Consider the following 21,120-nt stretch of genomic DNA (forward strand, 5'->3'; position numbering starts at 1 on the left):
ACGTGCGGAATAGTCGTACCGCTCAGGTGTGGAGAAGTCGCACGGTACACGTGCGGAGAAGTCGCACCGCACACGTGCGGAATAGTCGTACCGCACACATGCGGAGAAGTCACACCTCACACGTGCGGAGAAGTCGCAACGCACACATGTGGAGAAGTCAAACCACACACCTGCGGAGAAGTCGCACAGCACACGTGCAGAGAAGTTGCACAGCACAGGTGCGGAGAAGTCGCACCGCACACGTGTGGAATAGTCGCGCCGCACACGTGTGGAGAAGTCGAAACGCACACATGCGGAGAAGTCGCACCGCACACGTGCGGAATAGTCGCGCCGCCCAGGAACGGAGAAGTCGCACCGCACACGTGCGGAGAAGTCGCACCGCACACGTGTGGAGAAGTCGAAACGCACACCTGCGGAGAAGTCGCACCGCACACGTGCGGAATAGTCACACCGCACAGGTGCATAGAAGTTGCACCGCACACATGCGGAATAGTCGCACCGCACAGGTGCGGAGAATTTGCACCGCACACGTGTGGAGAAGTCGCACCGCACACGTGCGGAGAAGTCGCACCGCACACGTGCGGAGAAGTCGCACCTCACACGTGCGGAATAGTCACACCGCACAGGTGCGGAGACGTTGCACCGCACACGTGCGGAGAAGTTGCACCGCACAAGTGTGGAGAAGTCGAACCGCACACCTGCGGAGAAGTCGCACGGTACATGCGGAGAAATCGGACCGAACAGGTGCGGAGAAGTCGCACCGCACACGTGCGGAGAAGTCGCACCGCACACGTGCGTAGAAGTCGCACCTCACACGCGTGGAATAGTCGCACCACACAGGTGCGGAGAAGTTGCACCGCACAGGTGCGGAGAAGTCGCACCGCACACGTGTGGAATAGTCGTACCACACAGGTGCGGATAAGTCGCACGGTACACGTGCGGAGAAGTCACACCGCACACGTGCGGAATAGTCGCACTGCACACGTTTGGAGAAGTCGCACCGCAAACGTGCGGAATAGTCGTACCGCACAGGTGCGGAGAAGTCGCACCGCACACGTGCGGAAAATTCGCACCGCACACGTGTGGAGAAGTCGAACCGCACACCTGCGGAGAAGTCGCACAGCACACGTGTGGAGAAGTCGAAACGCACACCTGCGGAGAAGTCGCACCGCACACGTGCGGAATAGTCGCAACGCACACATGTGGAGAAGTTGCACCGCACACGTGCGGAGAAATCGCACCACACACGTGCGGAATAGTCGCACCGCACAGGTGCGGAGAAGTTCCACCGCACACGTGCGGAAAAGTCGTACCGCACACGTGCGGAATAGTCGCGCCGCACAGGTGCGGAGAAGTCGCACCGCACACCTTCGGAGAAGTCACACCGAACACGTGCGGAGAATTCGTACCACACACGTGCGGAATAGTCGCGCCGCACAGGTGCGGAGAACTTGCACCGCACACGTGCGGAGAAATCGCACCGCACACGTGCGGAATAGTCGCACCGCACATGTGCGGAGAAGTCGCACCGCACATGTGCGGAAAATTCGTACCGCACACGTGCGGAATAGTCGCGCCGCACTGGTGCGGAGAAGTTGCACCACACACGTGGGGAGAAGTCGCACCGCACGCGTGTGGAGAAGTCGAAACGCACACCTGCGGAGAAGACGCACCGCACACGTGCGGAATAGTCGTACCGCACAGGTGCGGAGAAGTCGCACGGTACACGTGCGGAGAAGTCGCACCGCACACGTGTGGAATAGTTGCGCCGCACAGGAACGGAGAAGTTGCACCGCACACGTACAGAGAAGTCGCAGCACACACGTGCGAAATAGTCACACCGCACAGGTGCATAGAAGTTGCACCGCACACATGCGGAATAGTCGCACCGCACAGGTGCGGAGAATTTGCACCGCACACGTGTGGAGAAGTCGCACCGCACACGTGCGGAGAAGTCGCACCGCACATGTGCGGAGAAGTCGAAACGCACACCTGCGGAGAAGACGCACCGCACACGTGCGGAATAGTCGTACCGCACAGGTGCGGAGAAGTCGCACGGTACACGTGCGGAGAAGTCGCACCGCACACGTGTGGAATAGTTGCGCCGCACAGGAACGGAGAAGTTGCACCGCACACGTACAGAGAAGTCGCAGCACACACGTGCGAAATAGTCACACCGCACAGGTGCATAGAAGTTGCACCGCACACATGCGGAATAGTCGCACCGCACAGGTGCGGAGAATTTGCACCGCACACGTGTGGAGAAGTCGCACCGCACACGTGCGGAGAAGTCGCACCGCACATGTGCGGAGAAGTCGAAACGCACACCTGCGGAGAAGACGCACCGCACACGTGCGGAATAGTCGTACCGCACAGATGCGGAGAAGTCACACCTCACACATGAGGAGAAGTCGCACCGCACACATGTGGAGAAGTCGAACCACACACCTGCGGAGAAGTCGCACAGCACACGTGCAGAGAAATCGCACAGCACAGGTGCGGAGAAGTCGCACCGCACACGTGTGGAATAGTCGCGCCGCACAGGAACGGAGAAGTTGCACCGCACACGTACAGAGAAGTCGCACCACACACGTGCGAAATAGTGACACCGCACAGGTGCATAGAAGTTGCACCGCACACATGCGGAATAGTCGCACCGCACAGGTGCGGAGAATTTGCAACGCACACGTGTGGAGAAGTCGCACCGCACACGTGCGGAGAAGTCGCACCACACACGTGCGTAGAAGTCGCACCTCACACGTGCGGAATAGTCGCACCGCACAGGTGCGAAGACGGTGCACCGCACACGTGTGGAAAAAGCGCACCACACACGTGCGGAATAGTCGCACCGCACAGGTGCGGAGAAGTTGCACCGCACACGTGCGGAGAAGTCGCACCGCACACGTCGGGAATAGTCGCGCCACACAGGTGCGGAATAGTCGTACCACACAGGTGCGGATAAGTCGCACGGCACACGTGCGGAGAAATCGCACTGCACACGTGCGGAGAAGTCGCACCTCACGCGTGCGGAGAAGTCGCACCACACACGTGTGGAGAAGTCGAACCGCACACCTGTGGAGAAGTCGCACAGCTCACGTGCGGAGAAGTCGCACAGCACAGGTGCGGAGAATTCGCACCGCACACGTGTGGAATAGTCGCGCCGCACAGGTGCGGAGAAGTTGTACCGCACACGTGCGGAGAAGATGCACCGCACACGTGCGGAGAAGTCGCACCTCACACGTGCGGAATAGTCACACCGCACAGGTGCGGAGAATTCGAACCGCACACGTGTGGAGAAATCGAACCGCACACCTGTGGAGAAGTCGCACGGTACATGAGGAGAAATCGGACCGCACAGGTGCAGAGAAGTCGCACCTCACACGTGCGGAATAGTCGCACCGCACAGGTGCGGAGAAGTCGCACCGCACAGGTACGGAGAAGTCGCACCGCACACGTGCGGAATAGTCGCGACGCACAGGTGCGGAGAAGTCGCACCGCACACGTGCGGAGAAGTCGCACCGCACACGTGTGGAGAAGTCGAAACGCACACCTGCGGAGAAGTCGCACCGCACACGTGCCGAATAGTCGGAACGCACACATGTGGAGAAGTTGCACCGCACACGTGCGGAGAAATCGCACCGCACACGTGCGGAATAGTCGCACCGCACAGGTGCGGAGAAGTTGCACCGTACACGTGCGGACAAGTCGTACCGCACACGTGTGGAATAGTCACGCAGCACAGGTGCAGAGAAGTCGCACCGCACACGTGGGGAGAAGTCGAAACGCACACCTGCGGAGAAGTCGCACCGCACACGTGCGGAATAGTCGTACCGCTCAGGTGTGGAGAAGTCGCACGGTACACGTGCGGAGAAGTCGCACCGCACACGTGCGGAATAGTCGTACCGCACACATGCGGAGAAGTCACACCTCACACGTGCGGAGAAGTCGCAACGCACACATGTGGAGAAGTCAAACCACACACCTGCGGAGAAGTCGCACAGCACACGTGCAGAGAAGTTGCACAGCACAGGTGCGGAGAAGTCGCACCGCACACGTGTGGAATAGTCGCGCCGCACACGTGTGGAGAAGTCGAAACGCACACATGCGGAGAAGTCGCACCGCACACGTGCGGAATAGTCGCGCCGCCCAGGAACGGAGAAGTCGCACCGCACACGTGCGGAGAAGTCGCACCGCACACGTGTGGAGAAGTCGAAACGCACACCTGCGGAGAAGTCGCACCGCACACGTGCGGAATAGTCACACCGCACAGGTGCATAGAAGTTGCACCGCACACATGCGGAATAGTCGCACCGCACAGGTGCGGAGAATTTGCACCGCACACGTGTGGAGAAGTCGCACCGCACACGTGCGGAGAAGTCGCACCGCACACGTGCGGAGAAGTCGCACCTCACACGTGCGGAATAGTCACACCGCACAGGTGCGGAGACGTTGCACCGCACACGTGCGGAGAAGTCGCACCGCACAAGTGTGGAGAAGTCGAACCGCACACCTGCGGAGAAGTCGCACGGTACATGCGGAGAAATCGGACCGAACAGGTGCGGAGAAGTCGCACCGCACACGTGCGGAGAAGTCGCACCGCACACGTGCGTAGAAGTCGCACCTCACACGCGTGGAATAGTCGCACCACACAGGTGCGGAGAAGTTGCACCGCACAGGTGCGGAGAAGTCGCACCGCACACGTGTGGAATAGTCGTACCACACAGGTGCGGATAAGTCGCACGGTACACGTGCGGAGAAGTCACACCGCACACGTGCGGAATAGTCGCACTGCACACGTTTGGAGAAGTCGCACCGCAAACGTGCGGAATAGTCGTACCGCACAGGTGCGGAGAAGTCGCACCGCACACGTGCGGAAAATTCGCACCGCACACGTGTGGAGAAGTCGAACCGCACACCTGCGGAGAAGTCGCACAGCACACGTGTGGAGAAGTCGAAACGCACACCTGCGGAGAAGTCGCACCGCACACGTGCGGAATAGTCGCAACGCACACATGTGGAGAAGTTGCACCGCACACGTGCGGAGAAATCGCACCGCACACGTGCGGAATAGTCGCACCGCACAGGTGCGGAGAAGTTGCACCGTACACGTGCGGACAAGTCGTACCGCACACGTGTGGAATAGTCGCGCAGCACAGGTGCAGAGAAGTCGCACCGCACACGTGGGGAGAAGTCGAAACGCACACCTGCGGAGAAGTCGCACCGCACACGTGCGGAATAGTCGTACCGCTCAGGTGCGGAGAAGTCGCACGGTACACGTGCGGAGAAGTCGCACCGCACACGTGCGGAATAGTCGTACCGCACACATGCGGAGAAGTCACACCTCACACGTGCGGAGAAGTCGCAACGCACACATGTGGAGAAGTCAAACCACACACCTGCGGAGAAGTCGCACAGCACACGTGCAGAGAAGTTGCACAGCACAGGTGCGGAGAAGTCGCACCGCACACGTGTGGAATAGTCGCGCCGCACAGGAAAGGAGAAGTTGCACCGCACACGTGCGGAGAAGTCGCACCGCACACGTGTGGAGAAGTCGAACCGCACACGTGCGGAGAAGTCGCACCGCACACGTGCGGAATAGTCGCGCCGCACAGGAACGGAGAAGTCGCACCGCACACGTGCGGAGAAGTCGCACCGCACACGTGTGGAGAAGTCGAAACGCACACCTGCGGAGAAGTCGCACCGCACACGTGCGGAATAGTCACACGGCACAGGTGCATAGAAGTTGTACCGCACACATGCGGAATAGTCGCACCGCACAGGTGCGGAGAATTTGCACCGCACACGTGTGGAGAAGTCGCACCGCACACGTGCGGAGAAGTCGCACCGCACACGTGCGGAGAAGTCGCACCTCACACGTGCGGAATAGTCACACCGCACAGGTGCGGAGACGTTGCACCGCACACGTGCGGAGAAGTCGCACCGCACAAGTGTGGAGAAGTCGAACCGCACACCTGCGGAGAAGTCGCACCGCACAAGTGTGGAGAAGTCGAACCGCACACCTGCGGAGAAGTCGCACGGTACATGCGGAGAAATCGGACCGAACAGGTGCGGAGAAGTCGCACCGCACACATGCGTAGAAGTCGCACCTCACACGTGCGGAATAGTCGCACCGCACAGGTGCGAAGACGTTGCACCGCACACGTGTGGAAAAAGCGCACCACACACGTGCGGAATAGTCGCACCACACAGGTGCGGAGAACTTGCACCGCACAGGTGCGGAGAAGTCGCACCGCACACGTGTGGAGAAGTCGAACCGCACACCTGCGGAGAAGTCGCACCGCACACGTGCGGAATAGTCGTACCACACAGGTGCGGATAAGTCGCACGGTACACGTGCGGAGAAGTCGCACCGCACACGTGCGGAATAGTCGCACTGCACACGTGTGGAGAAGTCGCACCGCAAACGTGCGGAATAGTCGTACCGCACAGGTGCGGAGAAGTCGCAACGCACACGTGCGGAAAAGTCGCACCGCACACGTGTGGAGAAGTCGAACCGCACACCTGCAGAGAAGTCGCACAGCACACGTGCGGAGAAGTCGCACAGCACAGGTGCGGAGAATTCGCACCGCACACGTGTGGAATAGTCGCGCCGCACAGGTGCGGAGAAGTGGTACCGCACACGTGCGGAGAAGTTGCACCGCACACGTGCGGAGAAGTCGCACCTCACACGTGCGGAATAGTCACACCGCACAGGTGCGGAGAATTAGCACCACACACGTGCGGAGAATTCGAACTGCACACGTGTGGAGAAATCGAACCGCACACCTGTGGAGAAGTCGCACGGTACATGCGGAGAAATCGGACCGCACAGGTGCAGAGAAGTCGAACCGCGCACGTGCGGAGAAGTCGCACCGCACACGTGTGGAGAAGTCGAACCGCACAGCTGCGGAGAAGATGCACCGCACATGTGCGGAGAAGTCGCACCTCACACGTGCGGAATAGTCACACCGCACAGGTGCGGAGAAGTTGCACCGCACACGTGCGGAGAATTCGAACTGCACACGTGTGGAGAAATCGAACCGCACACCTGTGGAGAAGTCGCACGGTACATGCGGAGAAATCGGACCGCACAGGTGCAGAGAAGTCGAACCGCGCACGTGCGGAGAAGTCGCACCGCGCACGTGCGGAGAAGTCGCACCGCACACGTGCGGAATAGTCGCACCGCACAGGTGCGGAGAAGTCGCACCGCGCACCTGCGGAGAAGTCGCACCGCACACGTGCGGAATAGTCGCACCGCACAGGTGCGGAGAAGTCGCACCGCACACGTGCGGAGAATTCGTACCGCACACGTGCAGAATAGGCGCGCCGCACAGGTGCGGAGAAGTTGCACCGCACACGTGCGGAGAAGTCGCACCGCACACGTGTGGAGAAGTCGAACCGCACAGCTGCGGAAAAGTCGCACGGTACATGTGGAGAAATCGGACCGCACAGGTGCGGAGAAATCACACCGCACAGGTGCGGAGAAGTCGCACCGCACACGTGCGGAGAAGTCGCACCGCACACGTGCGGAATAGTCGCACCGCACACGTGTGGAGAAGTTGCACCGCACACGTGCGGAGAAATCGCACCGCACACGTGCGGAATAGTCGCACCGCACAGGTGCGGAGAAGTTGCACCGTACACGTGCGGACAAGTCGTACCGCACACGTGTGGAATAGTCGCGCCGCACAGGTGCGGAGAAGTCGCACCGCACACGTGCGGAGAAGTCGCACCGCACACGTGTGGAGAAGTCGAAACTCACACCTGCGGAGAAGTCGCACCGCACACGTGCGGAATAGTCGTACCGCACAGGTGCGGAGAAGTCGCACGGTACACGTGCAGAGAAGTCGCACAGCACAGGTGCGGAGAAGTCGCACCGCACACGTGTGGAATAGTCGCGCCGCACAGGAACAGAGAAGTTGCACCGCACACGTACAGAGAAGTCGCACCACACACGTGCGGAATAGTCACACCGCACAGGTGCATAGAAGTAGCACCGCACACGTGCGGAATAGTCGCAACGCACAGGTGCGGAGAATTTGCACCGCACACGTGTGGAGAAGTCGCACCGCACACGTGTGGAGAAGTCGAACCGCACAGGTGCGGAGAAGTTGCACCTCACACGTGCGGAATAGTCACACCGCACAGGTGCGGAGACGTTGCACCGCACACGTGCGGAGAAGTCGCACCGCACAAGTGTGGAGAAGTCGAACTGCACATCTGCGGAAAAGTCGCACGGTACATGCGGAGAAATCGGACCGCACAGGTGCGGAGAAGTCGCACCGCACACGTGCGGAGAAGTCGCACCGCACACGTGCGTAGAAGTCGCACCTCACACGTGCGGAATAGTCGCACCGCACAGGTGCGGAGAAGTTGCACCGCACACGTGTGGAAAAAGCGCACCACACACGTGCGGAATAGTCGCACCGCACAGGTGCGGAGAAGTTGCACCGCACACGTGCGGAGAAGTCGCACCGCACACGTGCGGAATAGTCGCGCCGCACAGGTGCGGAAAAGTCGCACCGCACACGTGCGGAGAAGTCGCAACGCACACATGCGGAATAGTCGTACCACACAGGTGCAGATGAGTCGCACGGTACACGTGCGGAGAAGTCGCACTGCACACGTGCGGAGAAGTCGCACCGCAAACGTGCGGAATAGTCGTACCGCACAGGTGCGGAGAAGTCGCACCGCACACGTGCGGAGAAGTCGCACCGCACACGAGTGGAGAAGTCGAACCGCACACCTGCGGAGAAGTCGCACAGCACACGTGCAGAGAAGTCGCACAGCACAGGTACGGAGAAGTCGCACCACACACGTGCGGAATAGTCACACCGCACATGTGCGGAGAAGTTGCACCGCACACGTGCCGAGAAATCGCATCGCAGATGTGCGGAATAGTCGCACCGCACAGGTGCGGAGAAGTTGCACCGAACACGTGCGGAGAAGTCGCACCGCACACGTGCGGAGAAGTCGCACCGCACACGTGTGGAGAAGTCGAAACGCACACCTGCGGAGAAGTCGCACCGCACACGTGCGGAATAGTCGCAAAGCACACATGTGGAGAAGTTGCACCGCACACGTGCGGAGAAATCGCACCGCACACGTGCGGAATAGTCGCACCGCACAGGTGCGGAGAAGTTGCACCGTACACGTGCGGACAAGTCGTACCGCACACGTGTGGAATAGTCACGCAGCACAGGTGCAGAGAAGTCGCACCGCACACGTGGGGAGAAGTCGAAACGCACACCTGCGGAGAAGTCGCACCGCACACGTGCGGAATAGTCGTACCGCTCAGGTGTGGAGAAGTCGCACGGTACACGTGCGGAGAAGTCGCACCGCACACGTGCGGAATAGTCGTACCGCACACATGCGGAGAAGTCACACCTCACACGTGCGGAGAAGTCGCAACGCACACATGTGGAGAAGTCAAACCACACACCTGCGGAGAAGTCGCACAGCACACGTGCAGAGAAGTTGCACAGCACAGGTGCGGAGAAGTCGCACCGCACACGTGTGGAATAGTCGCGCCGCACACGTGTGGAGAAGTCGAAACGCACACATGCGGAGAAGTCGCACCGCACACGTGCGGAATAGTCGCGCCGCCCAGGAACGGAGAAGTCGCACCGCACACGTGCGGAGAAGTCGCACCGCACACGTGTGGAGAAGTCGAAACGCACACCTGCGGAGAAGTCGCACCGCACACGTGCGGAATAGTCACACCGCACAGGTGCATAGAAGTTGCACCGCACACATGCGGAATAGTCGCACCGCACAGGTGCGGAGAATTTGCACCGCACACGTGTGGAGAAGTCGCACCGCACACGTGCGGAGAAGTCGCACCGCACACGTGCGGAGAAGTCGCACCTCACACGTGCGGAATAGTCACACCGCACAGGTGCGGAGACGTTGCACCGCACACGTGCGGAGAAGTTGCACCGCACAAGTGTGGAGAAGTCGAACCGCACACCTGCGGAGAAGTCGCACGGTACATGCGGAGAAATCGGACCGAACAGGTGCGGAGAAGTCGCACCGCACACGTGCGGAGAAGTCGCACCGCACACGTGCGTAGAAGTCGCACCTCACACGCGTGGAATAGTCGCACCACACAGGTGCGGAGAAGTTGCACCGCACAGGTGCGGAGAAGTCGCACCGCACACGTGTGGAATAGTCGTACCACACAGGTGCGGATAAGTCGCACGGTACACGTGCGGAGAAGTCACACCGCACACGTGCGGAATAGTCGCACTGCACACGTTTGGAGAAGTCGCACCGCAAACGTGCGGAATAGTCGTACCGCACAGGTGCGGAGAAGTCGCACCGCACACGTGCGGAAAATTCGCACCGCACACGTGTGGAGAAGTCGAACCGCACACCTGCGGAGAAGTCGCACAGCACACGTGTGGAGAAGTCGAAACGCACACCTGCGGAGAAGTCGCACCGCACACGTGCGGAATAGTCGCAACGCACACATGTGGAGAAGTTGCACCGCACACGTGCGGAGAAATCGCACCGCACACGTGCGGAATAGTCGCACCGCACAGGTGCGGAGAAGTTGCACCGTACACGTGCGGACAAGTCGTACCGCACACGTGTGGAATAGTCGCGCAGCACAGGTGCAGAGAAGTCGCACCGCACACGTGGGGAGAAGTCGAAACGCACACCTGCGGAGAAGTCGCACCGCACACGTGCGGAATAGTCGTACCGCTCAGGTGCGGAGAAGTCGCACGGTACACGTGCGGAGAAGTCGCACCGCACACGTGCGGAATAGTCGTACCGCACACATGCGGAGAAGTCACACCTCACACGTGCGGAGAAGTCGCAACGCACACATGTGGAGAAGTCAAACCACACACCTGCGGAGAAGTCGCACAGCACACGTGCAGAGAAGTTGCACAGCACAGGTGCGGAGAAGTCGCACCGCACACGTGTGGAATAGTCGCGCCGCACAGGAAAGGAGAAGTTGCACCGCACACGTGCGGAGAAGTCGCACCGCACACGTGTGGAGAAGTCGAACCGCACACGTGCGGAGAAGTCGCACCGCACACGTGCGGAATAGTCGCGCCGCACAGGAACGGAGAAGTCGCACCGCACACGTGCGGAGAAGTCGCACCGCACACGTGTGGAGAAGTCGAAACGCACACCTGCGGAGAAGTCGCACCGCACACGTGCGGAATAGTCACACGGCACAGGTGCATAGAAGTTGTACCGCACACATGCGGAATAGTCGCAACGCACAGGTGCGGAGAATTTGCACCGCACACGTGTGGAGAAGTCGCACCGCACACGTGCGGAGAAGTCGCACCGCACACGTGCGGAGAAGTCGCACCTCACACGTGCGGAATAGTCACACCGCACAGGTGCGGAGACGTTGCACCGCACACGTGCGGAGAAGTCGCACCGCACAAGTGTGGAGAAGTCGAACCGCACACCTGCGGAGAAGTCGCACCGCACAAGTGTGGAGAAGTCGAACCGCACACCTGCGGAGAAGTCGCACGGTACATGCGGAGAAATCGGACCGAACAGGTGCGGAGAAGTCGCACCGCACACGTGCGGAGAAGTCGCACCGCACACGTGCGTAGAAGTCGCACCTCACACGTGCGGAATAGTCGCACCGCACAGGTGCGAAGACGTTGCACCGCACACGTGTGGAAAAAGCGCACCACACACGTGCGGAATAGTCGCACCACACAGGTGCGGAGAACTTGCACCGCACAGGTGCGGAGAAGTCGCACCGCACACGTGTGGAGAAGTCGAACCGCACACCTGCGGAGAAGTCGCACCGCACACGTGCGGAATAGTCGTACCACACAGGTGCGGATAAGTCGCACGGTACACGTGCGGAGAAGTCGCACCGCACACGTGCGGAATAGTCGCACTGCACACGTGTGGAGAAGTCGCACCGCAAACGTGCGGAATAGTCGTACCGCACAGGTGCGGAGAAGTCGCAACGCACACGTGCGGAAAAGTCGCACCGCACACGTGTGGAGAAGTCGAATCGCACACCTGCGGAGAAGTCGCACAGCACACGTGCGGAGAAGTCGCACAGCACAGGTGCGGAGAATTCGCACCGCACACGTGTGGAATAGTCGCGCCGCACAGGTGCGGAGAAGTGGTACCGCACACGTGCGGAGAAGTTGCACCGCACACGTGCGGAGAAGTCGCACCTCACACGTGCGGAATAGTCACACCGCACAGGTGCGGAGAATTAGCACCACACACGTGCGGAGAATTCGAACTGCACACGTGTGGAGAAATCGAACCGCACACCTGTGGAGAAGTCGCACGGTACATGCGGAGAAATCGGACCGCACAGGTGCAGAGAAGTCGAACCGCGCACGTGCGGAGAAGTCGCACCGCACACGTGTGGAGAAGTCGAACCGCACAGCTGCGGAGAAGATGCACCGCACATGTGCGGAGAAGTCGCACCTCACACGTGCGGAATAGTCACACCGCACAGGTGCGGAGAAGTTGCACCGCACACGTGCGGACAAGTCGTACCGCACACGTGTGGAGAAATCGAACCGCACACCTGTGGAGAAGTCGCACGGTACATGCGGAGAAATCGGACCGCACAGGTGCAGAGAAGTCGAACCGCGCACGTGCGGAGAAGTCGCACCGCGCACGTGCGGAGAAGTCGCACCGCACACGTGCGGAATAGTCGCACTGCACAGGTGCGGAGAAGTCGCACCGCACACGTGCGGAATAGTCGCGCCGCACAGGTGCGGAAAAGTCGCACCGCACACGTGCGGAGAAGTCGCACCGCACACGTGCGGAATAGTCGCACCGCGCACGTGCGGAGAAGTCGCACCGCACACGTGCGGAATAGTCGCGCCGCACAGGTGCGGAAAAGTCGCACCGCACACGTGCGGAGAAGTCGCAACGCACACATGCGGAATAGTCGTACCACACAGGTGCAGATGAGTCGCACGGTACACGTGCGGAGAAGTCGCACTGCACACGTGCGGAGAAGTCGCACCGCAAACGTGCGGAATAGTCGTACCGCACAGGTGCGGAGAAGTCGCACCGCACACGTGCGGAGAAGTCGCACCGCACACGAGTGGAGAAGTCGAACCGCACACCTGCGGAGAAGTCGCACAGCACACGTGCAGAGAAGTCGCACAGCACAGGTACGGAGAAGTCGCACCACACACGTGCGGAATAGTCACACCGCACATGTGCGGAGAATTAGCACCGCACACGTGCGGAGAATTCGCACCGCACAGGTGCGGAGAAGTTGCACCGCACACGTGCCGAGAAATCGCATCGCAGATGTGCGGAATAGTCGCACCGCACAGGTGCGGAGAAGTTGCACCGAACACGTGCGGAGAAGTCGCACCGCACACGTGCGGAGAAGTCGCACCGCACACGTGTGGAGAAGTCGAAACGCACACCTGCGGAGAAGTCGCACCGCACACGTGCGGAATAGTCGCAACGCACACATGTGGAGAAGTTGCACCGCACACGTGCGGAGAAATCGCACCGCACACGTGCGGAATAGTCGCACCGCACAGGTGCGGAGAAGTTGCACCGTACACGTGCGGACAAGTCGTACCGCACACGTGTGGAATAGTCACGCAGCACAGGTGCAGAGAAGTCGCACCGCACACGTGGGGAGAAGTCGAAACGCACACCTGCGGAGAAGTCGCACCGCACACGTGCGGAATAGTCGTACCGCTCAGGTGTGGAGAAGTCGCACGGTACACGTGCGGAGAAGTCGCACCGCACACGTGCGGAATAGTCGTACCGCACACATGCGGAGAAGTCACACCTCACACGTGCGGAGAAGTCGCACCGCACACGTGCGGAGAAGTCGCACCTCACACGTGCGGAATAGTCACACCGCACAGGTGCGGAGACGTTGCACCGCACACGTGCGGAGAAGTCGCACCGCACAAGTGTGGAGAAGTCGAACCGCACACCTGCGGAGAAGTCGCACCGCACACGTGCGGAATAGTCGTACCGCACACATGCGGAGAAGTCACACCTCACACGTGCGGAGAAGTCGCACCGCACACGTGCGGAGAAGTCGCACCTCACACGTGCGGAATAGTCACACCGCACAGGTGCGGAGACGTTGCACCGCACACGTGCGGAGAAGTCGCACCGCACAAGTGTGGAGAAGTCGAACCGCACACCTGCGGAGAAGTCGCACCGCACAAGTGTGGAGAAGTCGAACCGCACACCTGCGGAGAAGTCGCACGGTACATGCGGAGAAATCGGACCGAACAGGTGCGGAGAAGTCGCACCGCACACGTGCGGAGAAGTCGCACCGCACACGTGCGTAGAAGTCGCACCTCACACGTGCGGAATAGTCGCACCGCACAGGTGCGAAGACGTTGCACCGCACACGTGTGGAAAAAGCGCACCACACACGTGCGGAATAGTCGCACCACACAGGTGCGGAGAACTTGCACCGCACAGGTGCGGAGAAGTCGCACCGCACACGTGTGGAGAAGTCGAACCGCACACCTGCGGAGAAGTCGCACCGCACACGTGCGGAATAGTCGTACCACACAGGTGCGGATAAGTCGCACGGTACACGTGCGGAGATGTCGCACCGCACACGTGCGGAATAGTCGCACTGCACACGTGTGGAGAAGTCGCACCGCAAACGTGCGGAATAGTCGTACCGCACAGGTGCGGAGAAGTGGTACCGCACACGTGTGGAGAAGTCGCACCGCACACGTGTGGAGAAGTCGAACCGCACAGCTGCGGAGAAGATGCACCGCACATGTGCGGAGAAGTCGCACCTCACACGTGCGGAATAGTCACACCGCACAGGTGCGGAGAAGTTGCACCGCACACGTGCGGAGAATTCGAACTGCACACGTGTGGAGAAATCGAACCGCACACCTGTGGAGAAGTCGCACGGTACATGCGGAGAAATCGGACCGCACAGGTGCAGAGAAGTCGAACCGCGCACGTGCGGAGAAGTCGCACCGCGCACGTGCGGAGAAGTCGCACCGCACACGTGCGGAATAGTCGCACCGCACAGGTGCGGAGAAGTCGCACCGCGCACCTGCGGAGAAGTCGCACCGCACACGTGCGGAATAGTCGCACTGCACAGGTGCGGAGCAGTCGCACCGCACAGGTACGGAGAAGACGCACCACACACGTGCGGAATAGTCGCGCCACACAGGTGCGGAGAAGTCACACCGAACACGTGCGGAGAATTCGTACCACACACGTGCAGGATAGTCGCGCCGCACAGGTGCGGAGAAGTTGCACCGCACACGTGAGGAGAAATCGCACCGCACACGTGCGGAATAGTCGCACCGCACAGGTGCGGAGAAGTCGCACCGCACACGTGCGGAGAATTCGTACCGCACACGTGCAGAATAGGCGCGCCGCACAGGTGCGGAGAAGTTGCACCGCACACGTGCGGAGAAGTCGCACCGCACACGTGTGGAGAAGTCGAACCGCACAGCTGCGGAAAAGTCGCACGGTACATGTGGAGAAATCGGACCGCACAGGTGCGGAGAAATCACACCGCACAGGTGCGGAGAAGTCGCACCGCACACGTGCGGAGAAGTCGCACCGCACACGTGCGGAATAGTCGCACCGCACACGTGTGGAGAAGTTGCACCGCACACGTGCGGAGAAATCGCACCGCACACGTGCGGAATAGTCGCACCGCACAGGTGCGGAGAAGTTGCACCGTACACGTGCGGACAAGTCGTACCGCACACGTGTGGAATAGTCGCGCCGCACAGGTGCGGAGAAGTCGCACCGCACACGTGCGGAGAAGTCGCACCGCACACGTGTGGAGTAGTCGAAACGCACACCTGCGGAGAAGTCGCACCGCACACGTGCGGAGAAGTCGCACCGCACACGTGCGGAATAGTCGCACCGCACACGTGTGGAGAAGTTGCACCGCACACGTGCGGAGAAATCGCACCGCACACGTGCGGAATAGTCGCACCGCACAGGTGCGGAGAAGTTGCACCGTACACGTGCGGACAAGTCGTACCGCACACGTGTGGAATAGTCGCGCCGCACAGGTGCGGAGAAGTCGCACCGCACACGTGCGGAGAAGTCGCACCGCACACGTGTGGAGAAGTCGAAACGCACACCTGCGGAGAAGTCGCACCGCACACGTGCGGAATAGTCGTACCGCACAGGTGCGGAGAAGTCGCACGGTACACGTGCAGAGAAGTCGCACAGCACAGGTGCGGAGAAGTCGCACCGCACACGTGTGGAATAGTCGCGCCGCACAGGAACAGAGAAGTTGCACCGCACACGTACAGAGAAGTCGCACCACACACGTGCGGAATAGTCACACCGCACAGGTGCATAGAAGTAGCACCGCACACGTGCGGAATAGTCGCAACGCACAGGTGCGGAGAATTTGCACCGCACACGTGTGGAGAAGTCGCACCGCACACGTGTGGAGAAGTCGAACCGCACAGGTGCGGAGAAGTTGCACCTCACACGTGCGGAATAGTCACACCGCACAGGTGCGGAGACGTTGCACCGCACACGTGCGGAGAAGTCGCACCGCACAAGTGTGGAGAAGTCGAACCGCACATCTGCGGAAAAGTCGCACGGTACATGTGGAGAAATCGGACCGCACAGGTGCGGAGAAGTCGCACCGCACACGTGCGGAGAAGTCGCACCGCACACGTGCGTAGAAGTCGCACCTCACACGTGCGGAATAGTCGCACCGCACAGGTGCGGAGAAGTTGCACCGCACACGTGTGGAAAAAGCGCACCACACACGTGCGGAATAGTCGCACCGCACAGGTGCGGAGAAGTTGCACCGCACACGTGCGGAGAAGTCGCACCGCACACGTGCGGAATAGTCGCGCCGCACAGGTGCGGAAAAGTCGCACCGCACACGTGCGGAGAAGTCGCAACGCACACATGCGGAATAGTCGTACCACACAGGTGCAGATGAGTCGCACGGTACACGTGCGGAGAAGTCGCACTGCACACGTGCGGAGAAGTCGCACCGCAAACGTGCGGAATAGTCGTACCGCACAGGTGCGGAGAAGTCGCACCGCATACGTGCGGAGAAGTCGCACCGCACACGAGTGGAGAAGTCGAACCGCACACCTGCGGAGAAGTCGCACAGCACACGTGCAGAGAAGTCGCACAGCACAGGTACGGAGAAGTCGCACCACACACGTGCGGAATAGTCACACCGCACATGTGCGGAGAAGTTGCACCGCACACGTGCCGAGAAATCGCATCGCAGATGTGCGGAATAGTCGCACCGCACAGGTGCGGAGAAGTTGCACCGAACACGTGCGGAGAAGTCGCACCGCACACGTGCGGAGAAGTCGCACCGCACACGTGTGGAGAAGTCGAAACGCACACCTGCGGAGAAGTCGCACCGCACACGTGCGGAATAGTCGCAACGCACACATGTGGAGAAGTTGCACCGCACACGTGCGGAGAAATCGCACCGCACACGTGCGGAATAGTCGCACCGCACAGGTGCGGAGAAGTTGCACCGTACACGTGCGGACAAGTCGTACCGCACAAGTGTGGAATAGTCACGCAGCACAGGTGCAGAGAAGTCGCACCGCACACGTGGGGAGAAGTCGAAACGCACACCTGCGGAGAAGTCGCACCGCACACGTGCGGAATAGTCGTACCGCTCAGGTGTGGAGAAGTCGCACGGTACACGTGCGGAGAAGTCGCACCGCACACGTGCGGAATAGTCGTACCGCACACATGCGGAGAAGTCACACCTCACACGTGCGGAGAAGTCGCAACGCACACATGTGGAGAAGTCAAACCACACACCTGCGGAGAAGTCGCACAGCACACGTGCAGAGAAGTTGCACAGCACAGGTGCGGAGAAGTCGCACCGCACACGTGTGGAATAGTCGCGCCGCACACGTGTGGAGAAGTCGAAACGCACACATGCGGAGAAGTCGCACCGCACACGTGCGGAATAGTCGCGCCGCCCAGGAACGGAGAAGTCGCACCGCACACGTGCGGAGAAGTCGCACCGCACACGTGTGGAGAAGTCGAAACGCACACCTGCGGAGAAGTCGCACCGCACACGTGCGGAATAGTCACACCGCACAGGTGCATAGAAGTTGCACCGCACACATGCGGAATAGTCGCACCGCACAGGTGCGGAGAATTTGCACCGCACACGTGTGGAGAAGTCGCACCGCACACGTGCGGAGAAGTCGCACCGCACACGTGCGGAGAAGTCGCACCTCACACGTGCGGAATAGTCACACCGCACAGGTGCGGAGACGTTGCACCGCACACGTGCGGAGAAGTTGCACCGCACAAGTGTGGAGAAGTCGAACCGCACACCTGCGGAGAAGTCGCACGGTACATGCGGAGAAATCGGAGCGAACAGGTGCGGAGAAGTCGCACCGCACACGTGCGGAGAAGTCGCACCGCACACGTGCGTAGAAGTCGCACCTCACACGCGTGGAATAGTCGCACCACACAGGTGCGGAGAAGTTGCACCGCACAGGTGCGGAGAAGTCGCACCGCACACGTGTGGAATAGTCGTACCACACAGGTGCGGATAAGTCGCACGGTACACGTGCGGAGAAGTCACACCGCACACGTGCGGAATAGTCGCACTGCACACGTTTGGAGAAGTCGCACCGCAAACGTGCGGAATAGTCGTACCGCACAGGTGCGGAGAAGTCGCACCGCACACGTGCGGAAAATTCGCACCGCACACGTGTGGAGAAGTCGAACCGCACACCTGCGGAGAAGTCGCACAGCACACGTGTGGAGAAGTCGAAACGCACACCTGCGGAGAAGTCGCACCGCACACGTGCGGAATAGTCGCAACGCACACATGTGGAGAAGTTGCACCGCACACGTGCGGAGAAATCGCACCGCACACGTGCGGAATAGTCGCACCGCACAGGTGCGGAGAAGTTGCACCGTACACGTGCGGACAAGTCGTACCGCACACGTGTGGAATAGTCGCGCAGCACAGGTGCAGAGAAGTCGCACCGCACACGTGGGGAGAAGTCGAAACGCACACCTGCGGAGAAGTCGCACCGCACACGTGCGGAATAGTCGTACCGCTCAGGTGCGGAGAAGTCGCACGGTACACGTGCGGAGAAGTCGCACCGCACACGTGCGGAATAGTCGTACCGCAGACATGCGGAGAAGTCACACCTCACACGTGCGGAGAAGTCGCAACGCACACATGTGGAGAAGTCAAACCACACACCTGCGGAGAAGTCGCACAGCACACGTGCAGAGAAGTTGCACAGCACAGGTGCGGAGAAGTCGCACCGCACACGTGTGGAATAGTCGCGCCGCACAGGAAAGGAGAAGTTGCACCGCACACGTGCGGAGAAGTCGCACCGCACACGTGTGGAGAAGTCGAACCGCACACGTGCGGAGAAGTCGCACCGCACACGTGCGGAATAGTCGCGCCGCACAGGAACGGAGAAGTCGCACCGCACACGTGCGGAGAAGTCGCACCGCACACGTGTGGAGAAGTCGAAACGCACACCTGCGGAGAAGTCGCACCGCACACGTGCGGAATAGTCACACGGCACAGGTGCATAGAAGTTGTACCGCACACATGCGGAATAGTCGCACCGCACAGGTGCGGAGAATTTGCACCGCACACGTGTGGAGAAGTCGCACCGCACACGTGCGGAGAAGTCGCACCGCACACGTGCGGAGAAGTCGCACCTCACACGTGCGGAATAGTCACACCGCACAGGTGCGGAGACGTTGCACCGCACACGTGCGGAGAAGTCGCACCGCACAAGTGTGGAGAAGTCGAACCGCACACCTGCGGAGAAGTCGCACCGCACAAGTGTGGAGAAGTCGAACCGCACACCTGCGGAGAAGTCGCACGGTACATGCGGAGAAATCGGACCGAACAGGTGCGGAGAAGTCGCACCGCACACGTGCGGAGAAGTCGCACCGCACACGTGCGTAGAAGTCGCACCTCACACGTGCGGAATAGTCGCACCGCACAGGTGCGAAGACGTTGCACCGCACACGTGTGGAAAAAGCGCACCACACACGTGCGGAATAGTCGCACCACACAGGTGCGGAGAACTTGCACCGCACAGGTGCGGAGAAGTCGCACCGCACACGTGTGGAGAAGTCGAACCGCACACCTGCGGAGAAGTCGCACCGCACACGTGCGGAATAGTCGTACCACACAGGTGCGGATAAGTCGCACTGCACACGTGTGGAGAAGTCGAACCGCACACCTGCGGAGAAGTCGCACCGCAAACGTGCGGAATAGTCGTACCGCACAGGTGCGGAGAAGTGGTACCGCACACGTGTGGAGAAGTCGCACCGCACACGTGTGGAGAAGTCGAACCGCACAGCTGCGGAGAAGATGCACCGCACATGTGCGGAGAAGTCGCACCTCACACGTGCGGAATAGTCACACCGCACAGGTGCGGAGAAGTTGCACCGCACACGTGCGGAGAATTCGAACTGCACACGTGTGGAGAAATCGAACCGCACACCTGTGGAGAAGTCGCACGGTACATGCGGAGAAATCGGACCGCACAGGTGCAGAGAAGTCGAACCGCGCACGTGCGGAGAAGTCGCACCGCGCACGTGCGGAGAAGTCGCACCGCACACGTGCGGAATAGTCGCACCGCACAGGTGCGGAGAAGTCGCACCGCGCACCTGCGGAGAAGTCGCACCGCACACGTGCGGAATAGTCGCACTGCACAGGTGCGGAGCAGTCGCACCGCACAGGTACGGAGAAGACGCACCACACACGTGCGGAATAGTCGCGCCACACAGGTGCGGAGAAGTCACACCGAACACGTGCGGAGAATTCGTACCACACACGTGCAGGATAGTCGCGCCGCACAGGTGCGGAGAAGTTGCACCGCACACGTGAGGAGAAATCGCACCGCACACGTGCGGAATAGTCGCACCGCACAGGTGCGGAGAAGTCGCACCGCACACGTGCGGAGAATTCGTACCGCACACGTGCAGAATAGGCGCGCCGCACAGGTGCGGAGAAGTTGCACCGCACACGTGCGGAGAAGTCGCACCGCACACGTGTGGAGAAGTCGAACCGCACAGCTGCGGAAAAGTCGCACGGTACATGTGGAGAAATCGGACCGCACAGGTGCGGAGAAATCACACCGCACAGGTGCGGAGAAGTCGCACCGCACACGTGCGGAGAAGTCG

Source organism: Sorex fumeus, unplaced genomic scaffold (assembly GCF_029834395.1).
Source record: "Sorex fumeus unplaced genomic scaffold, SorFum_2.1 ptg000052l, whole genome shotgun sequence".
NCBI lineage: Eukaryota > Metazoa > Chordata > Mammalia > Eulipotyphla > Soricidae > Sorex > Sorex fumeus.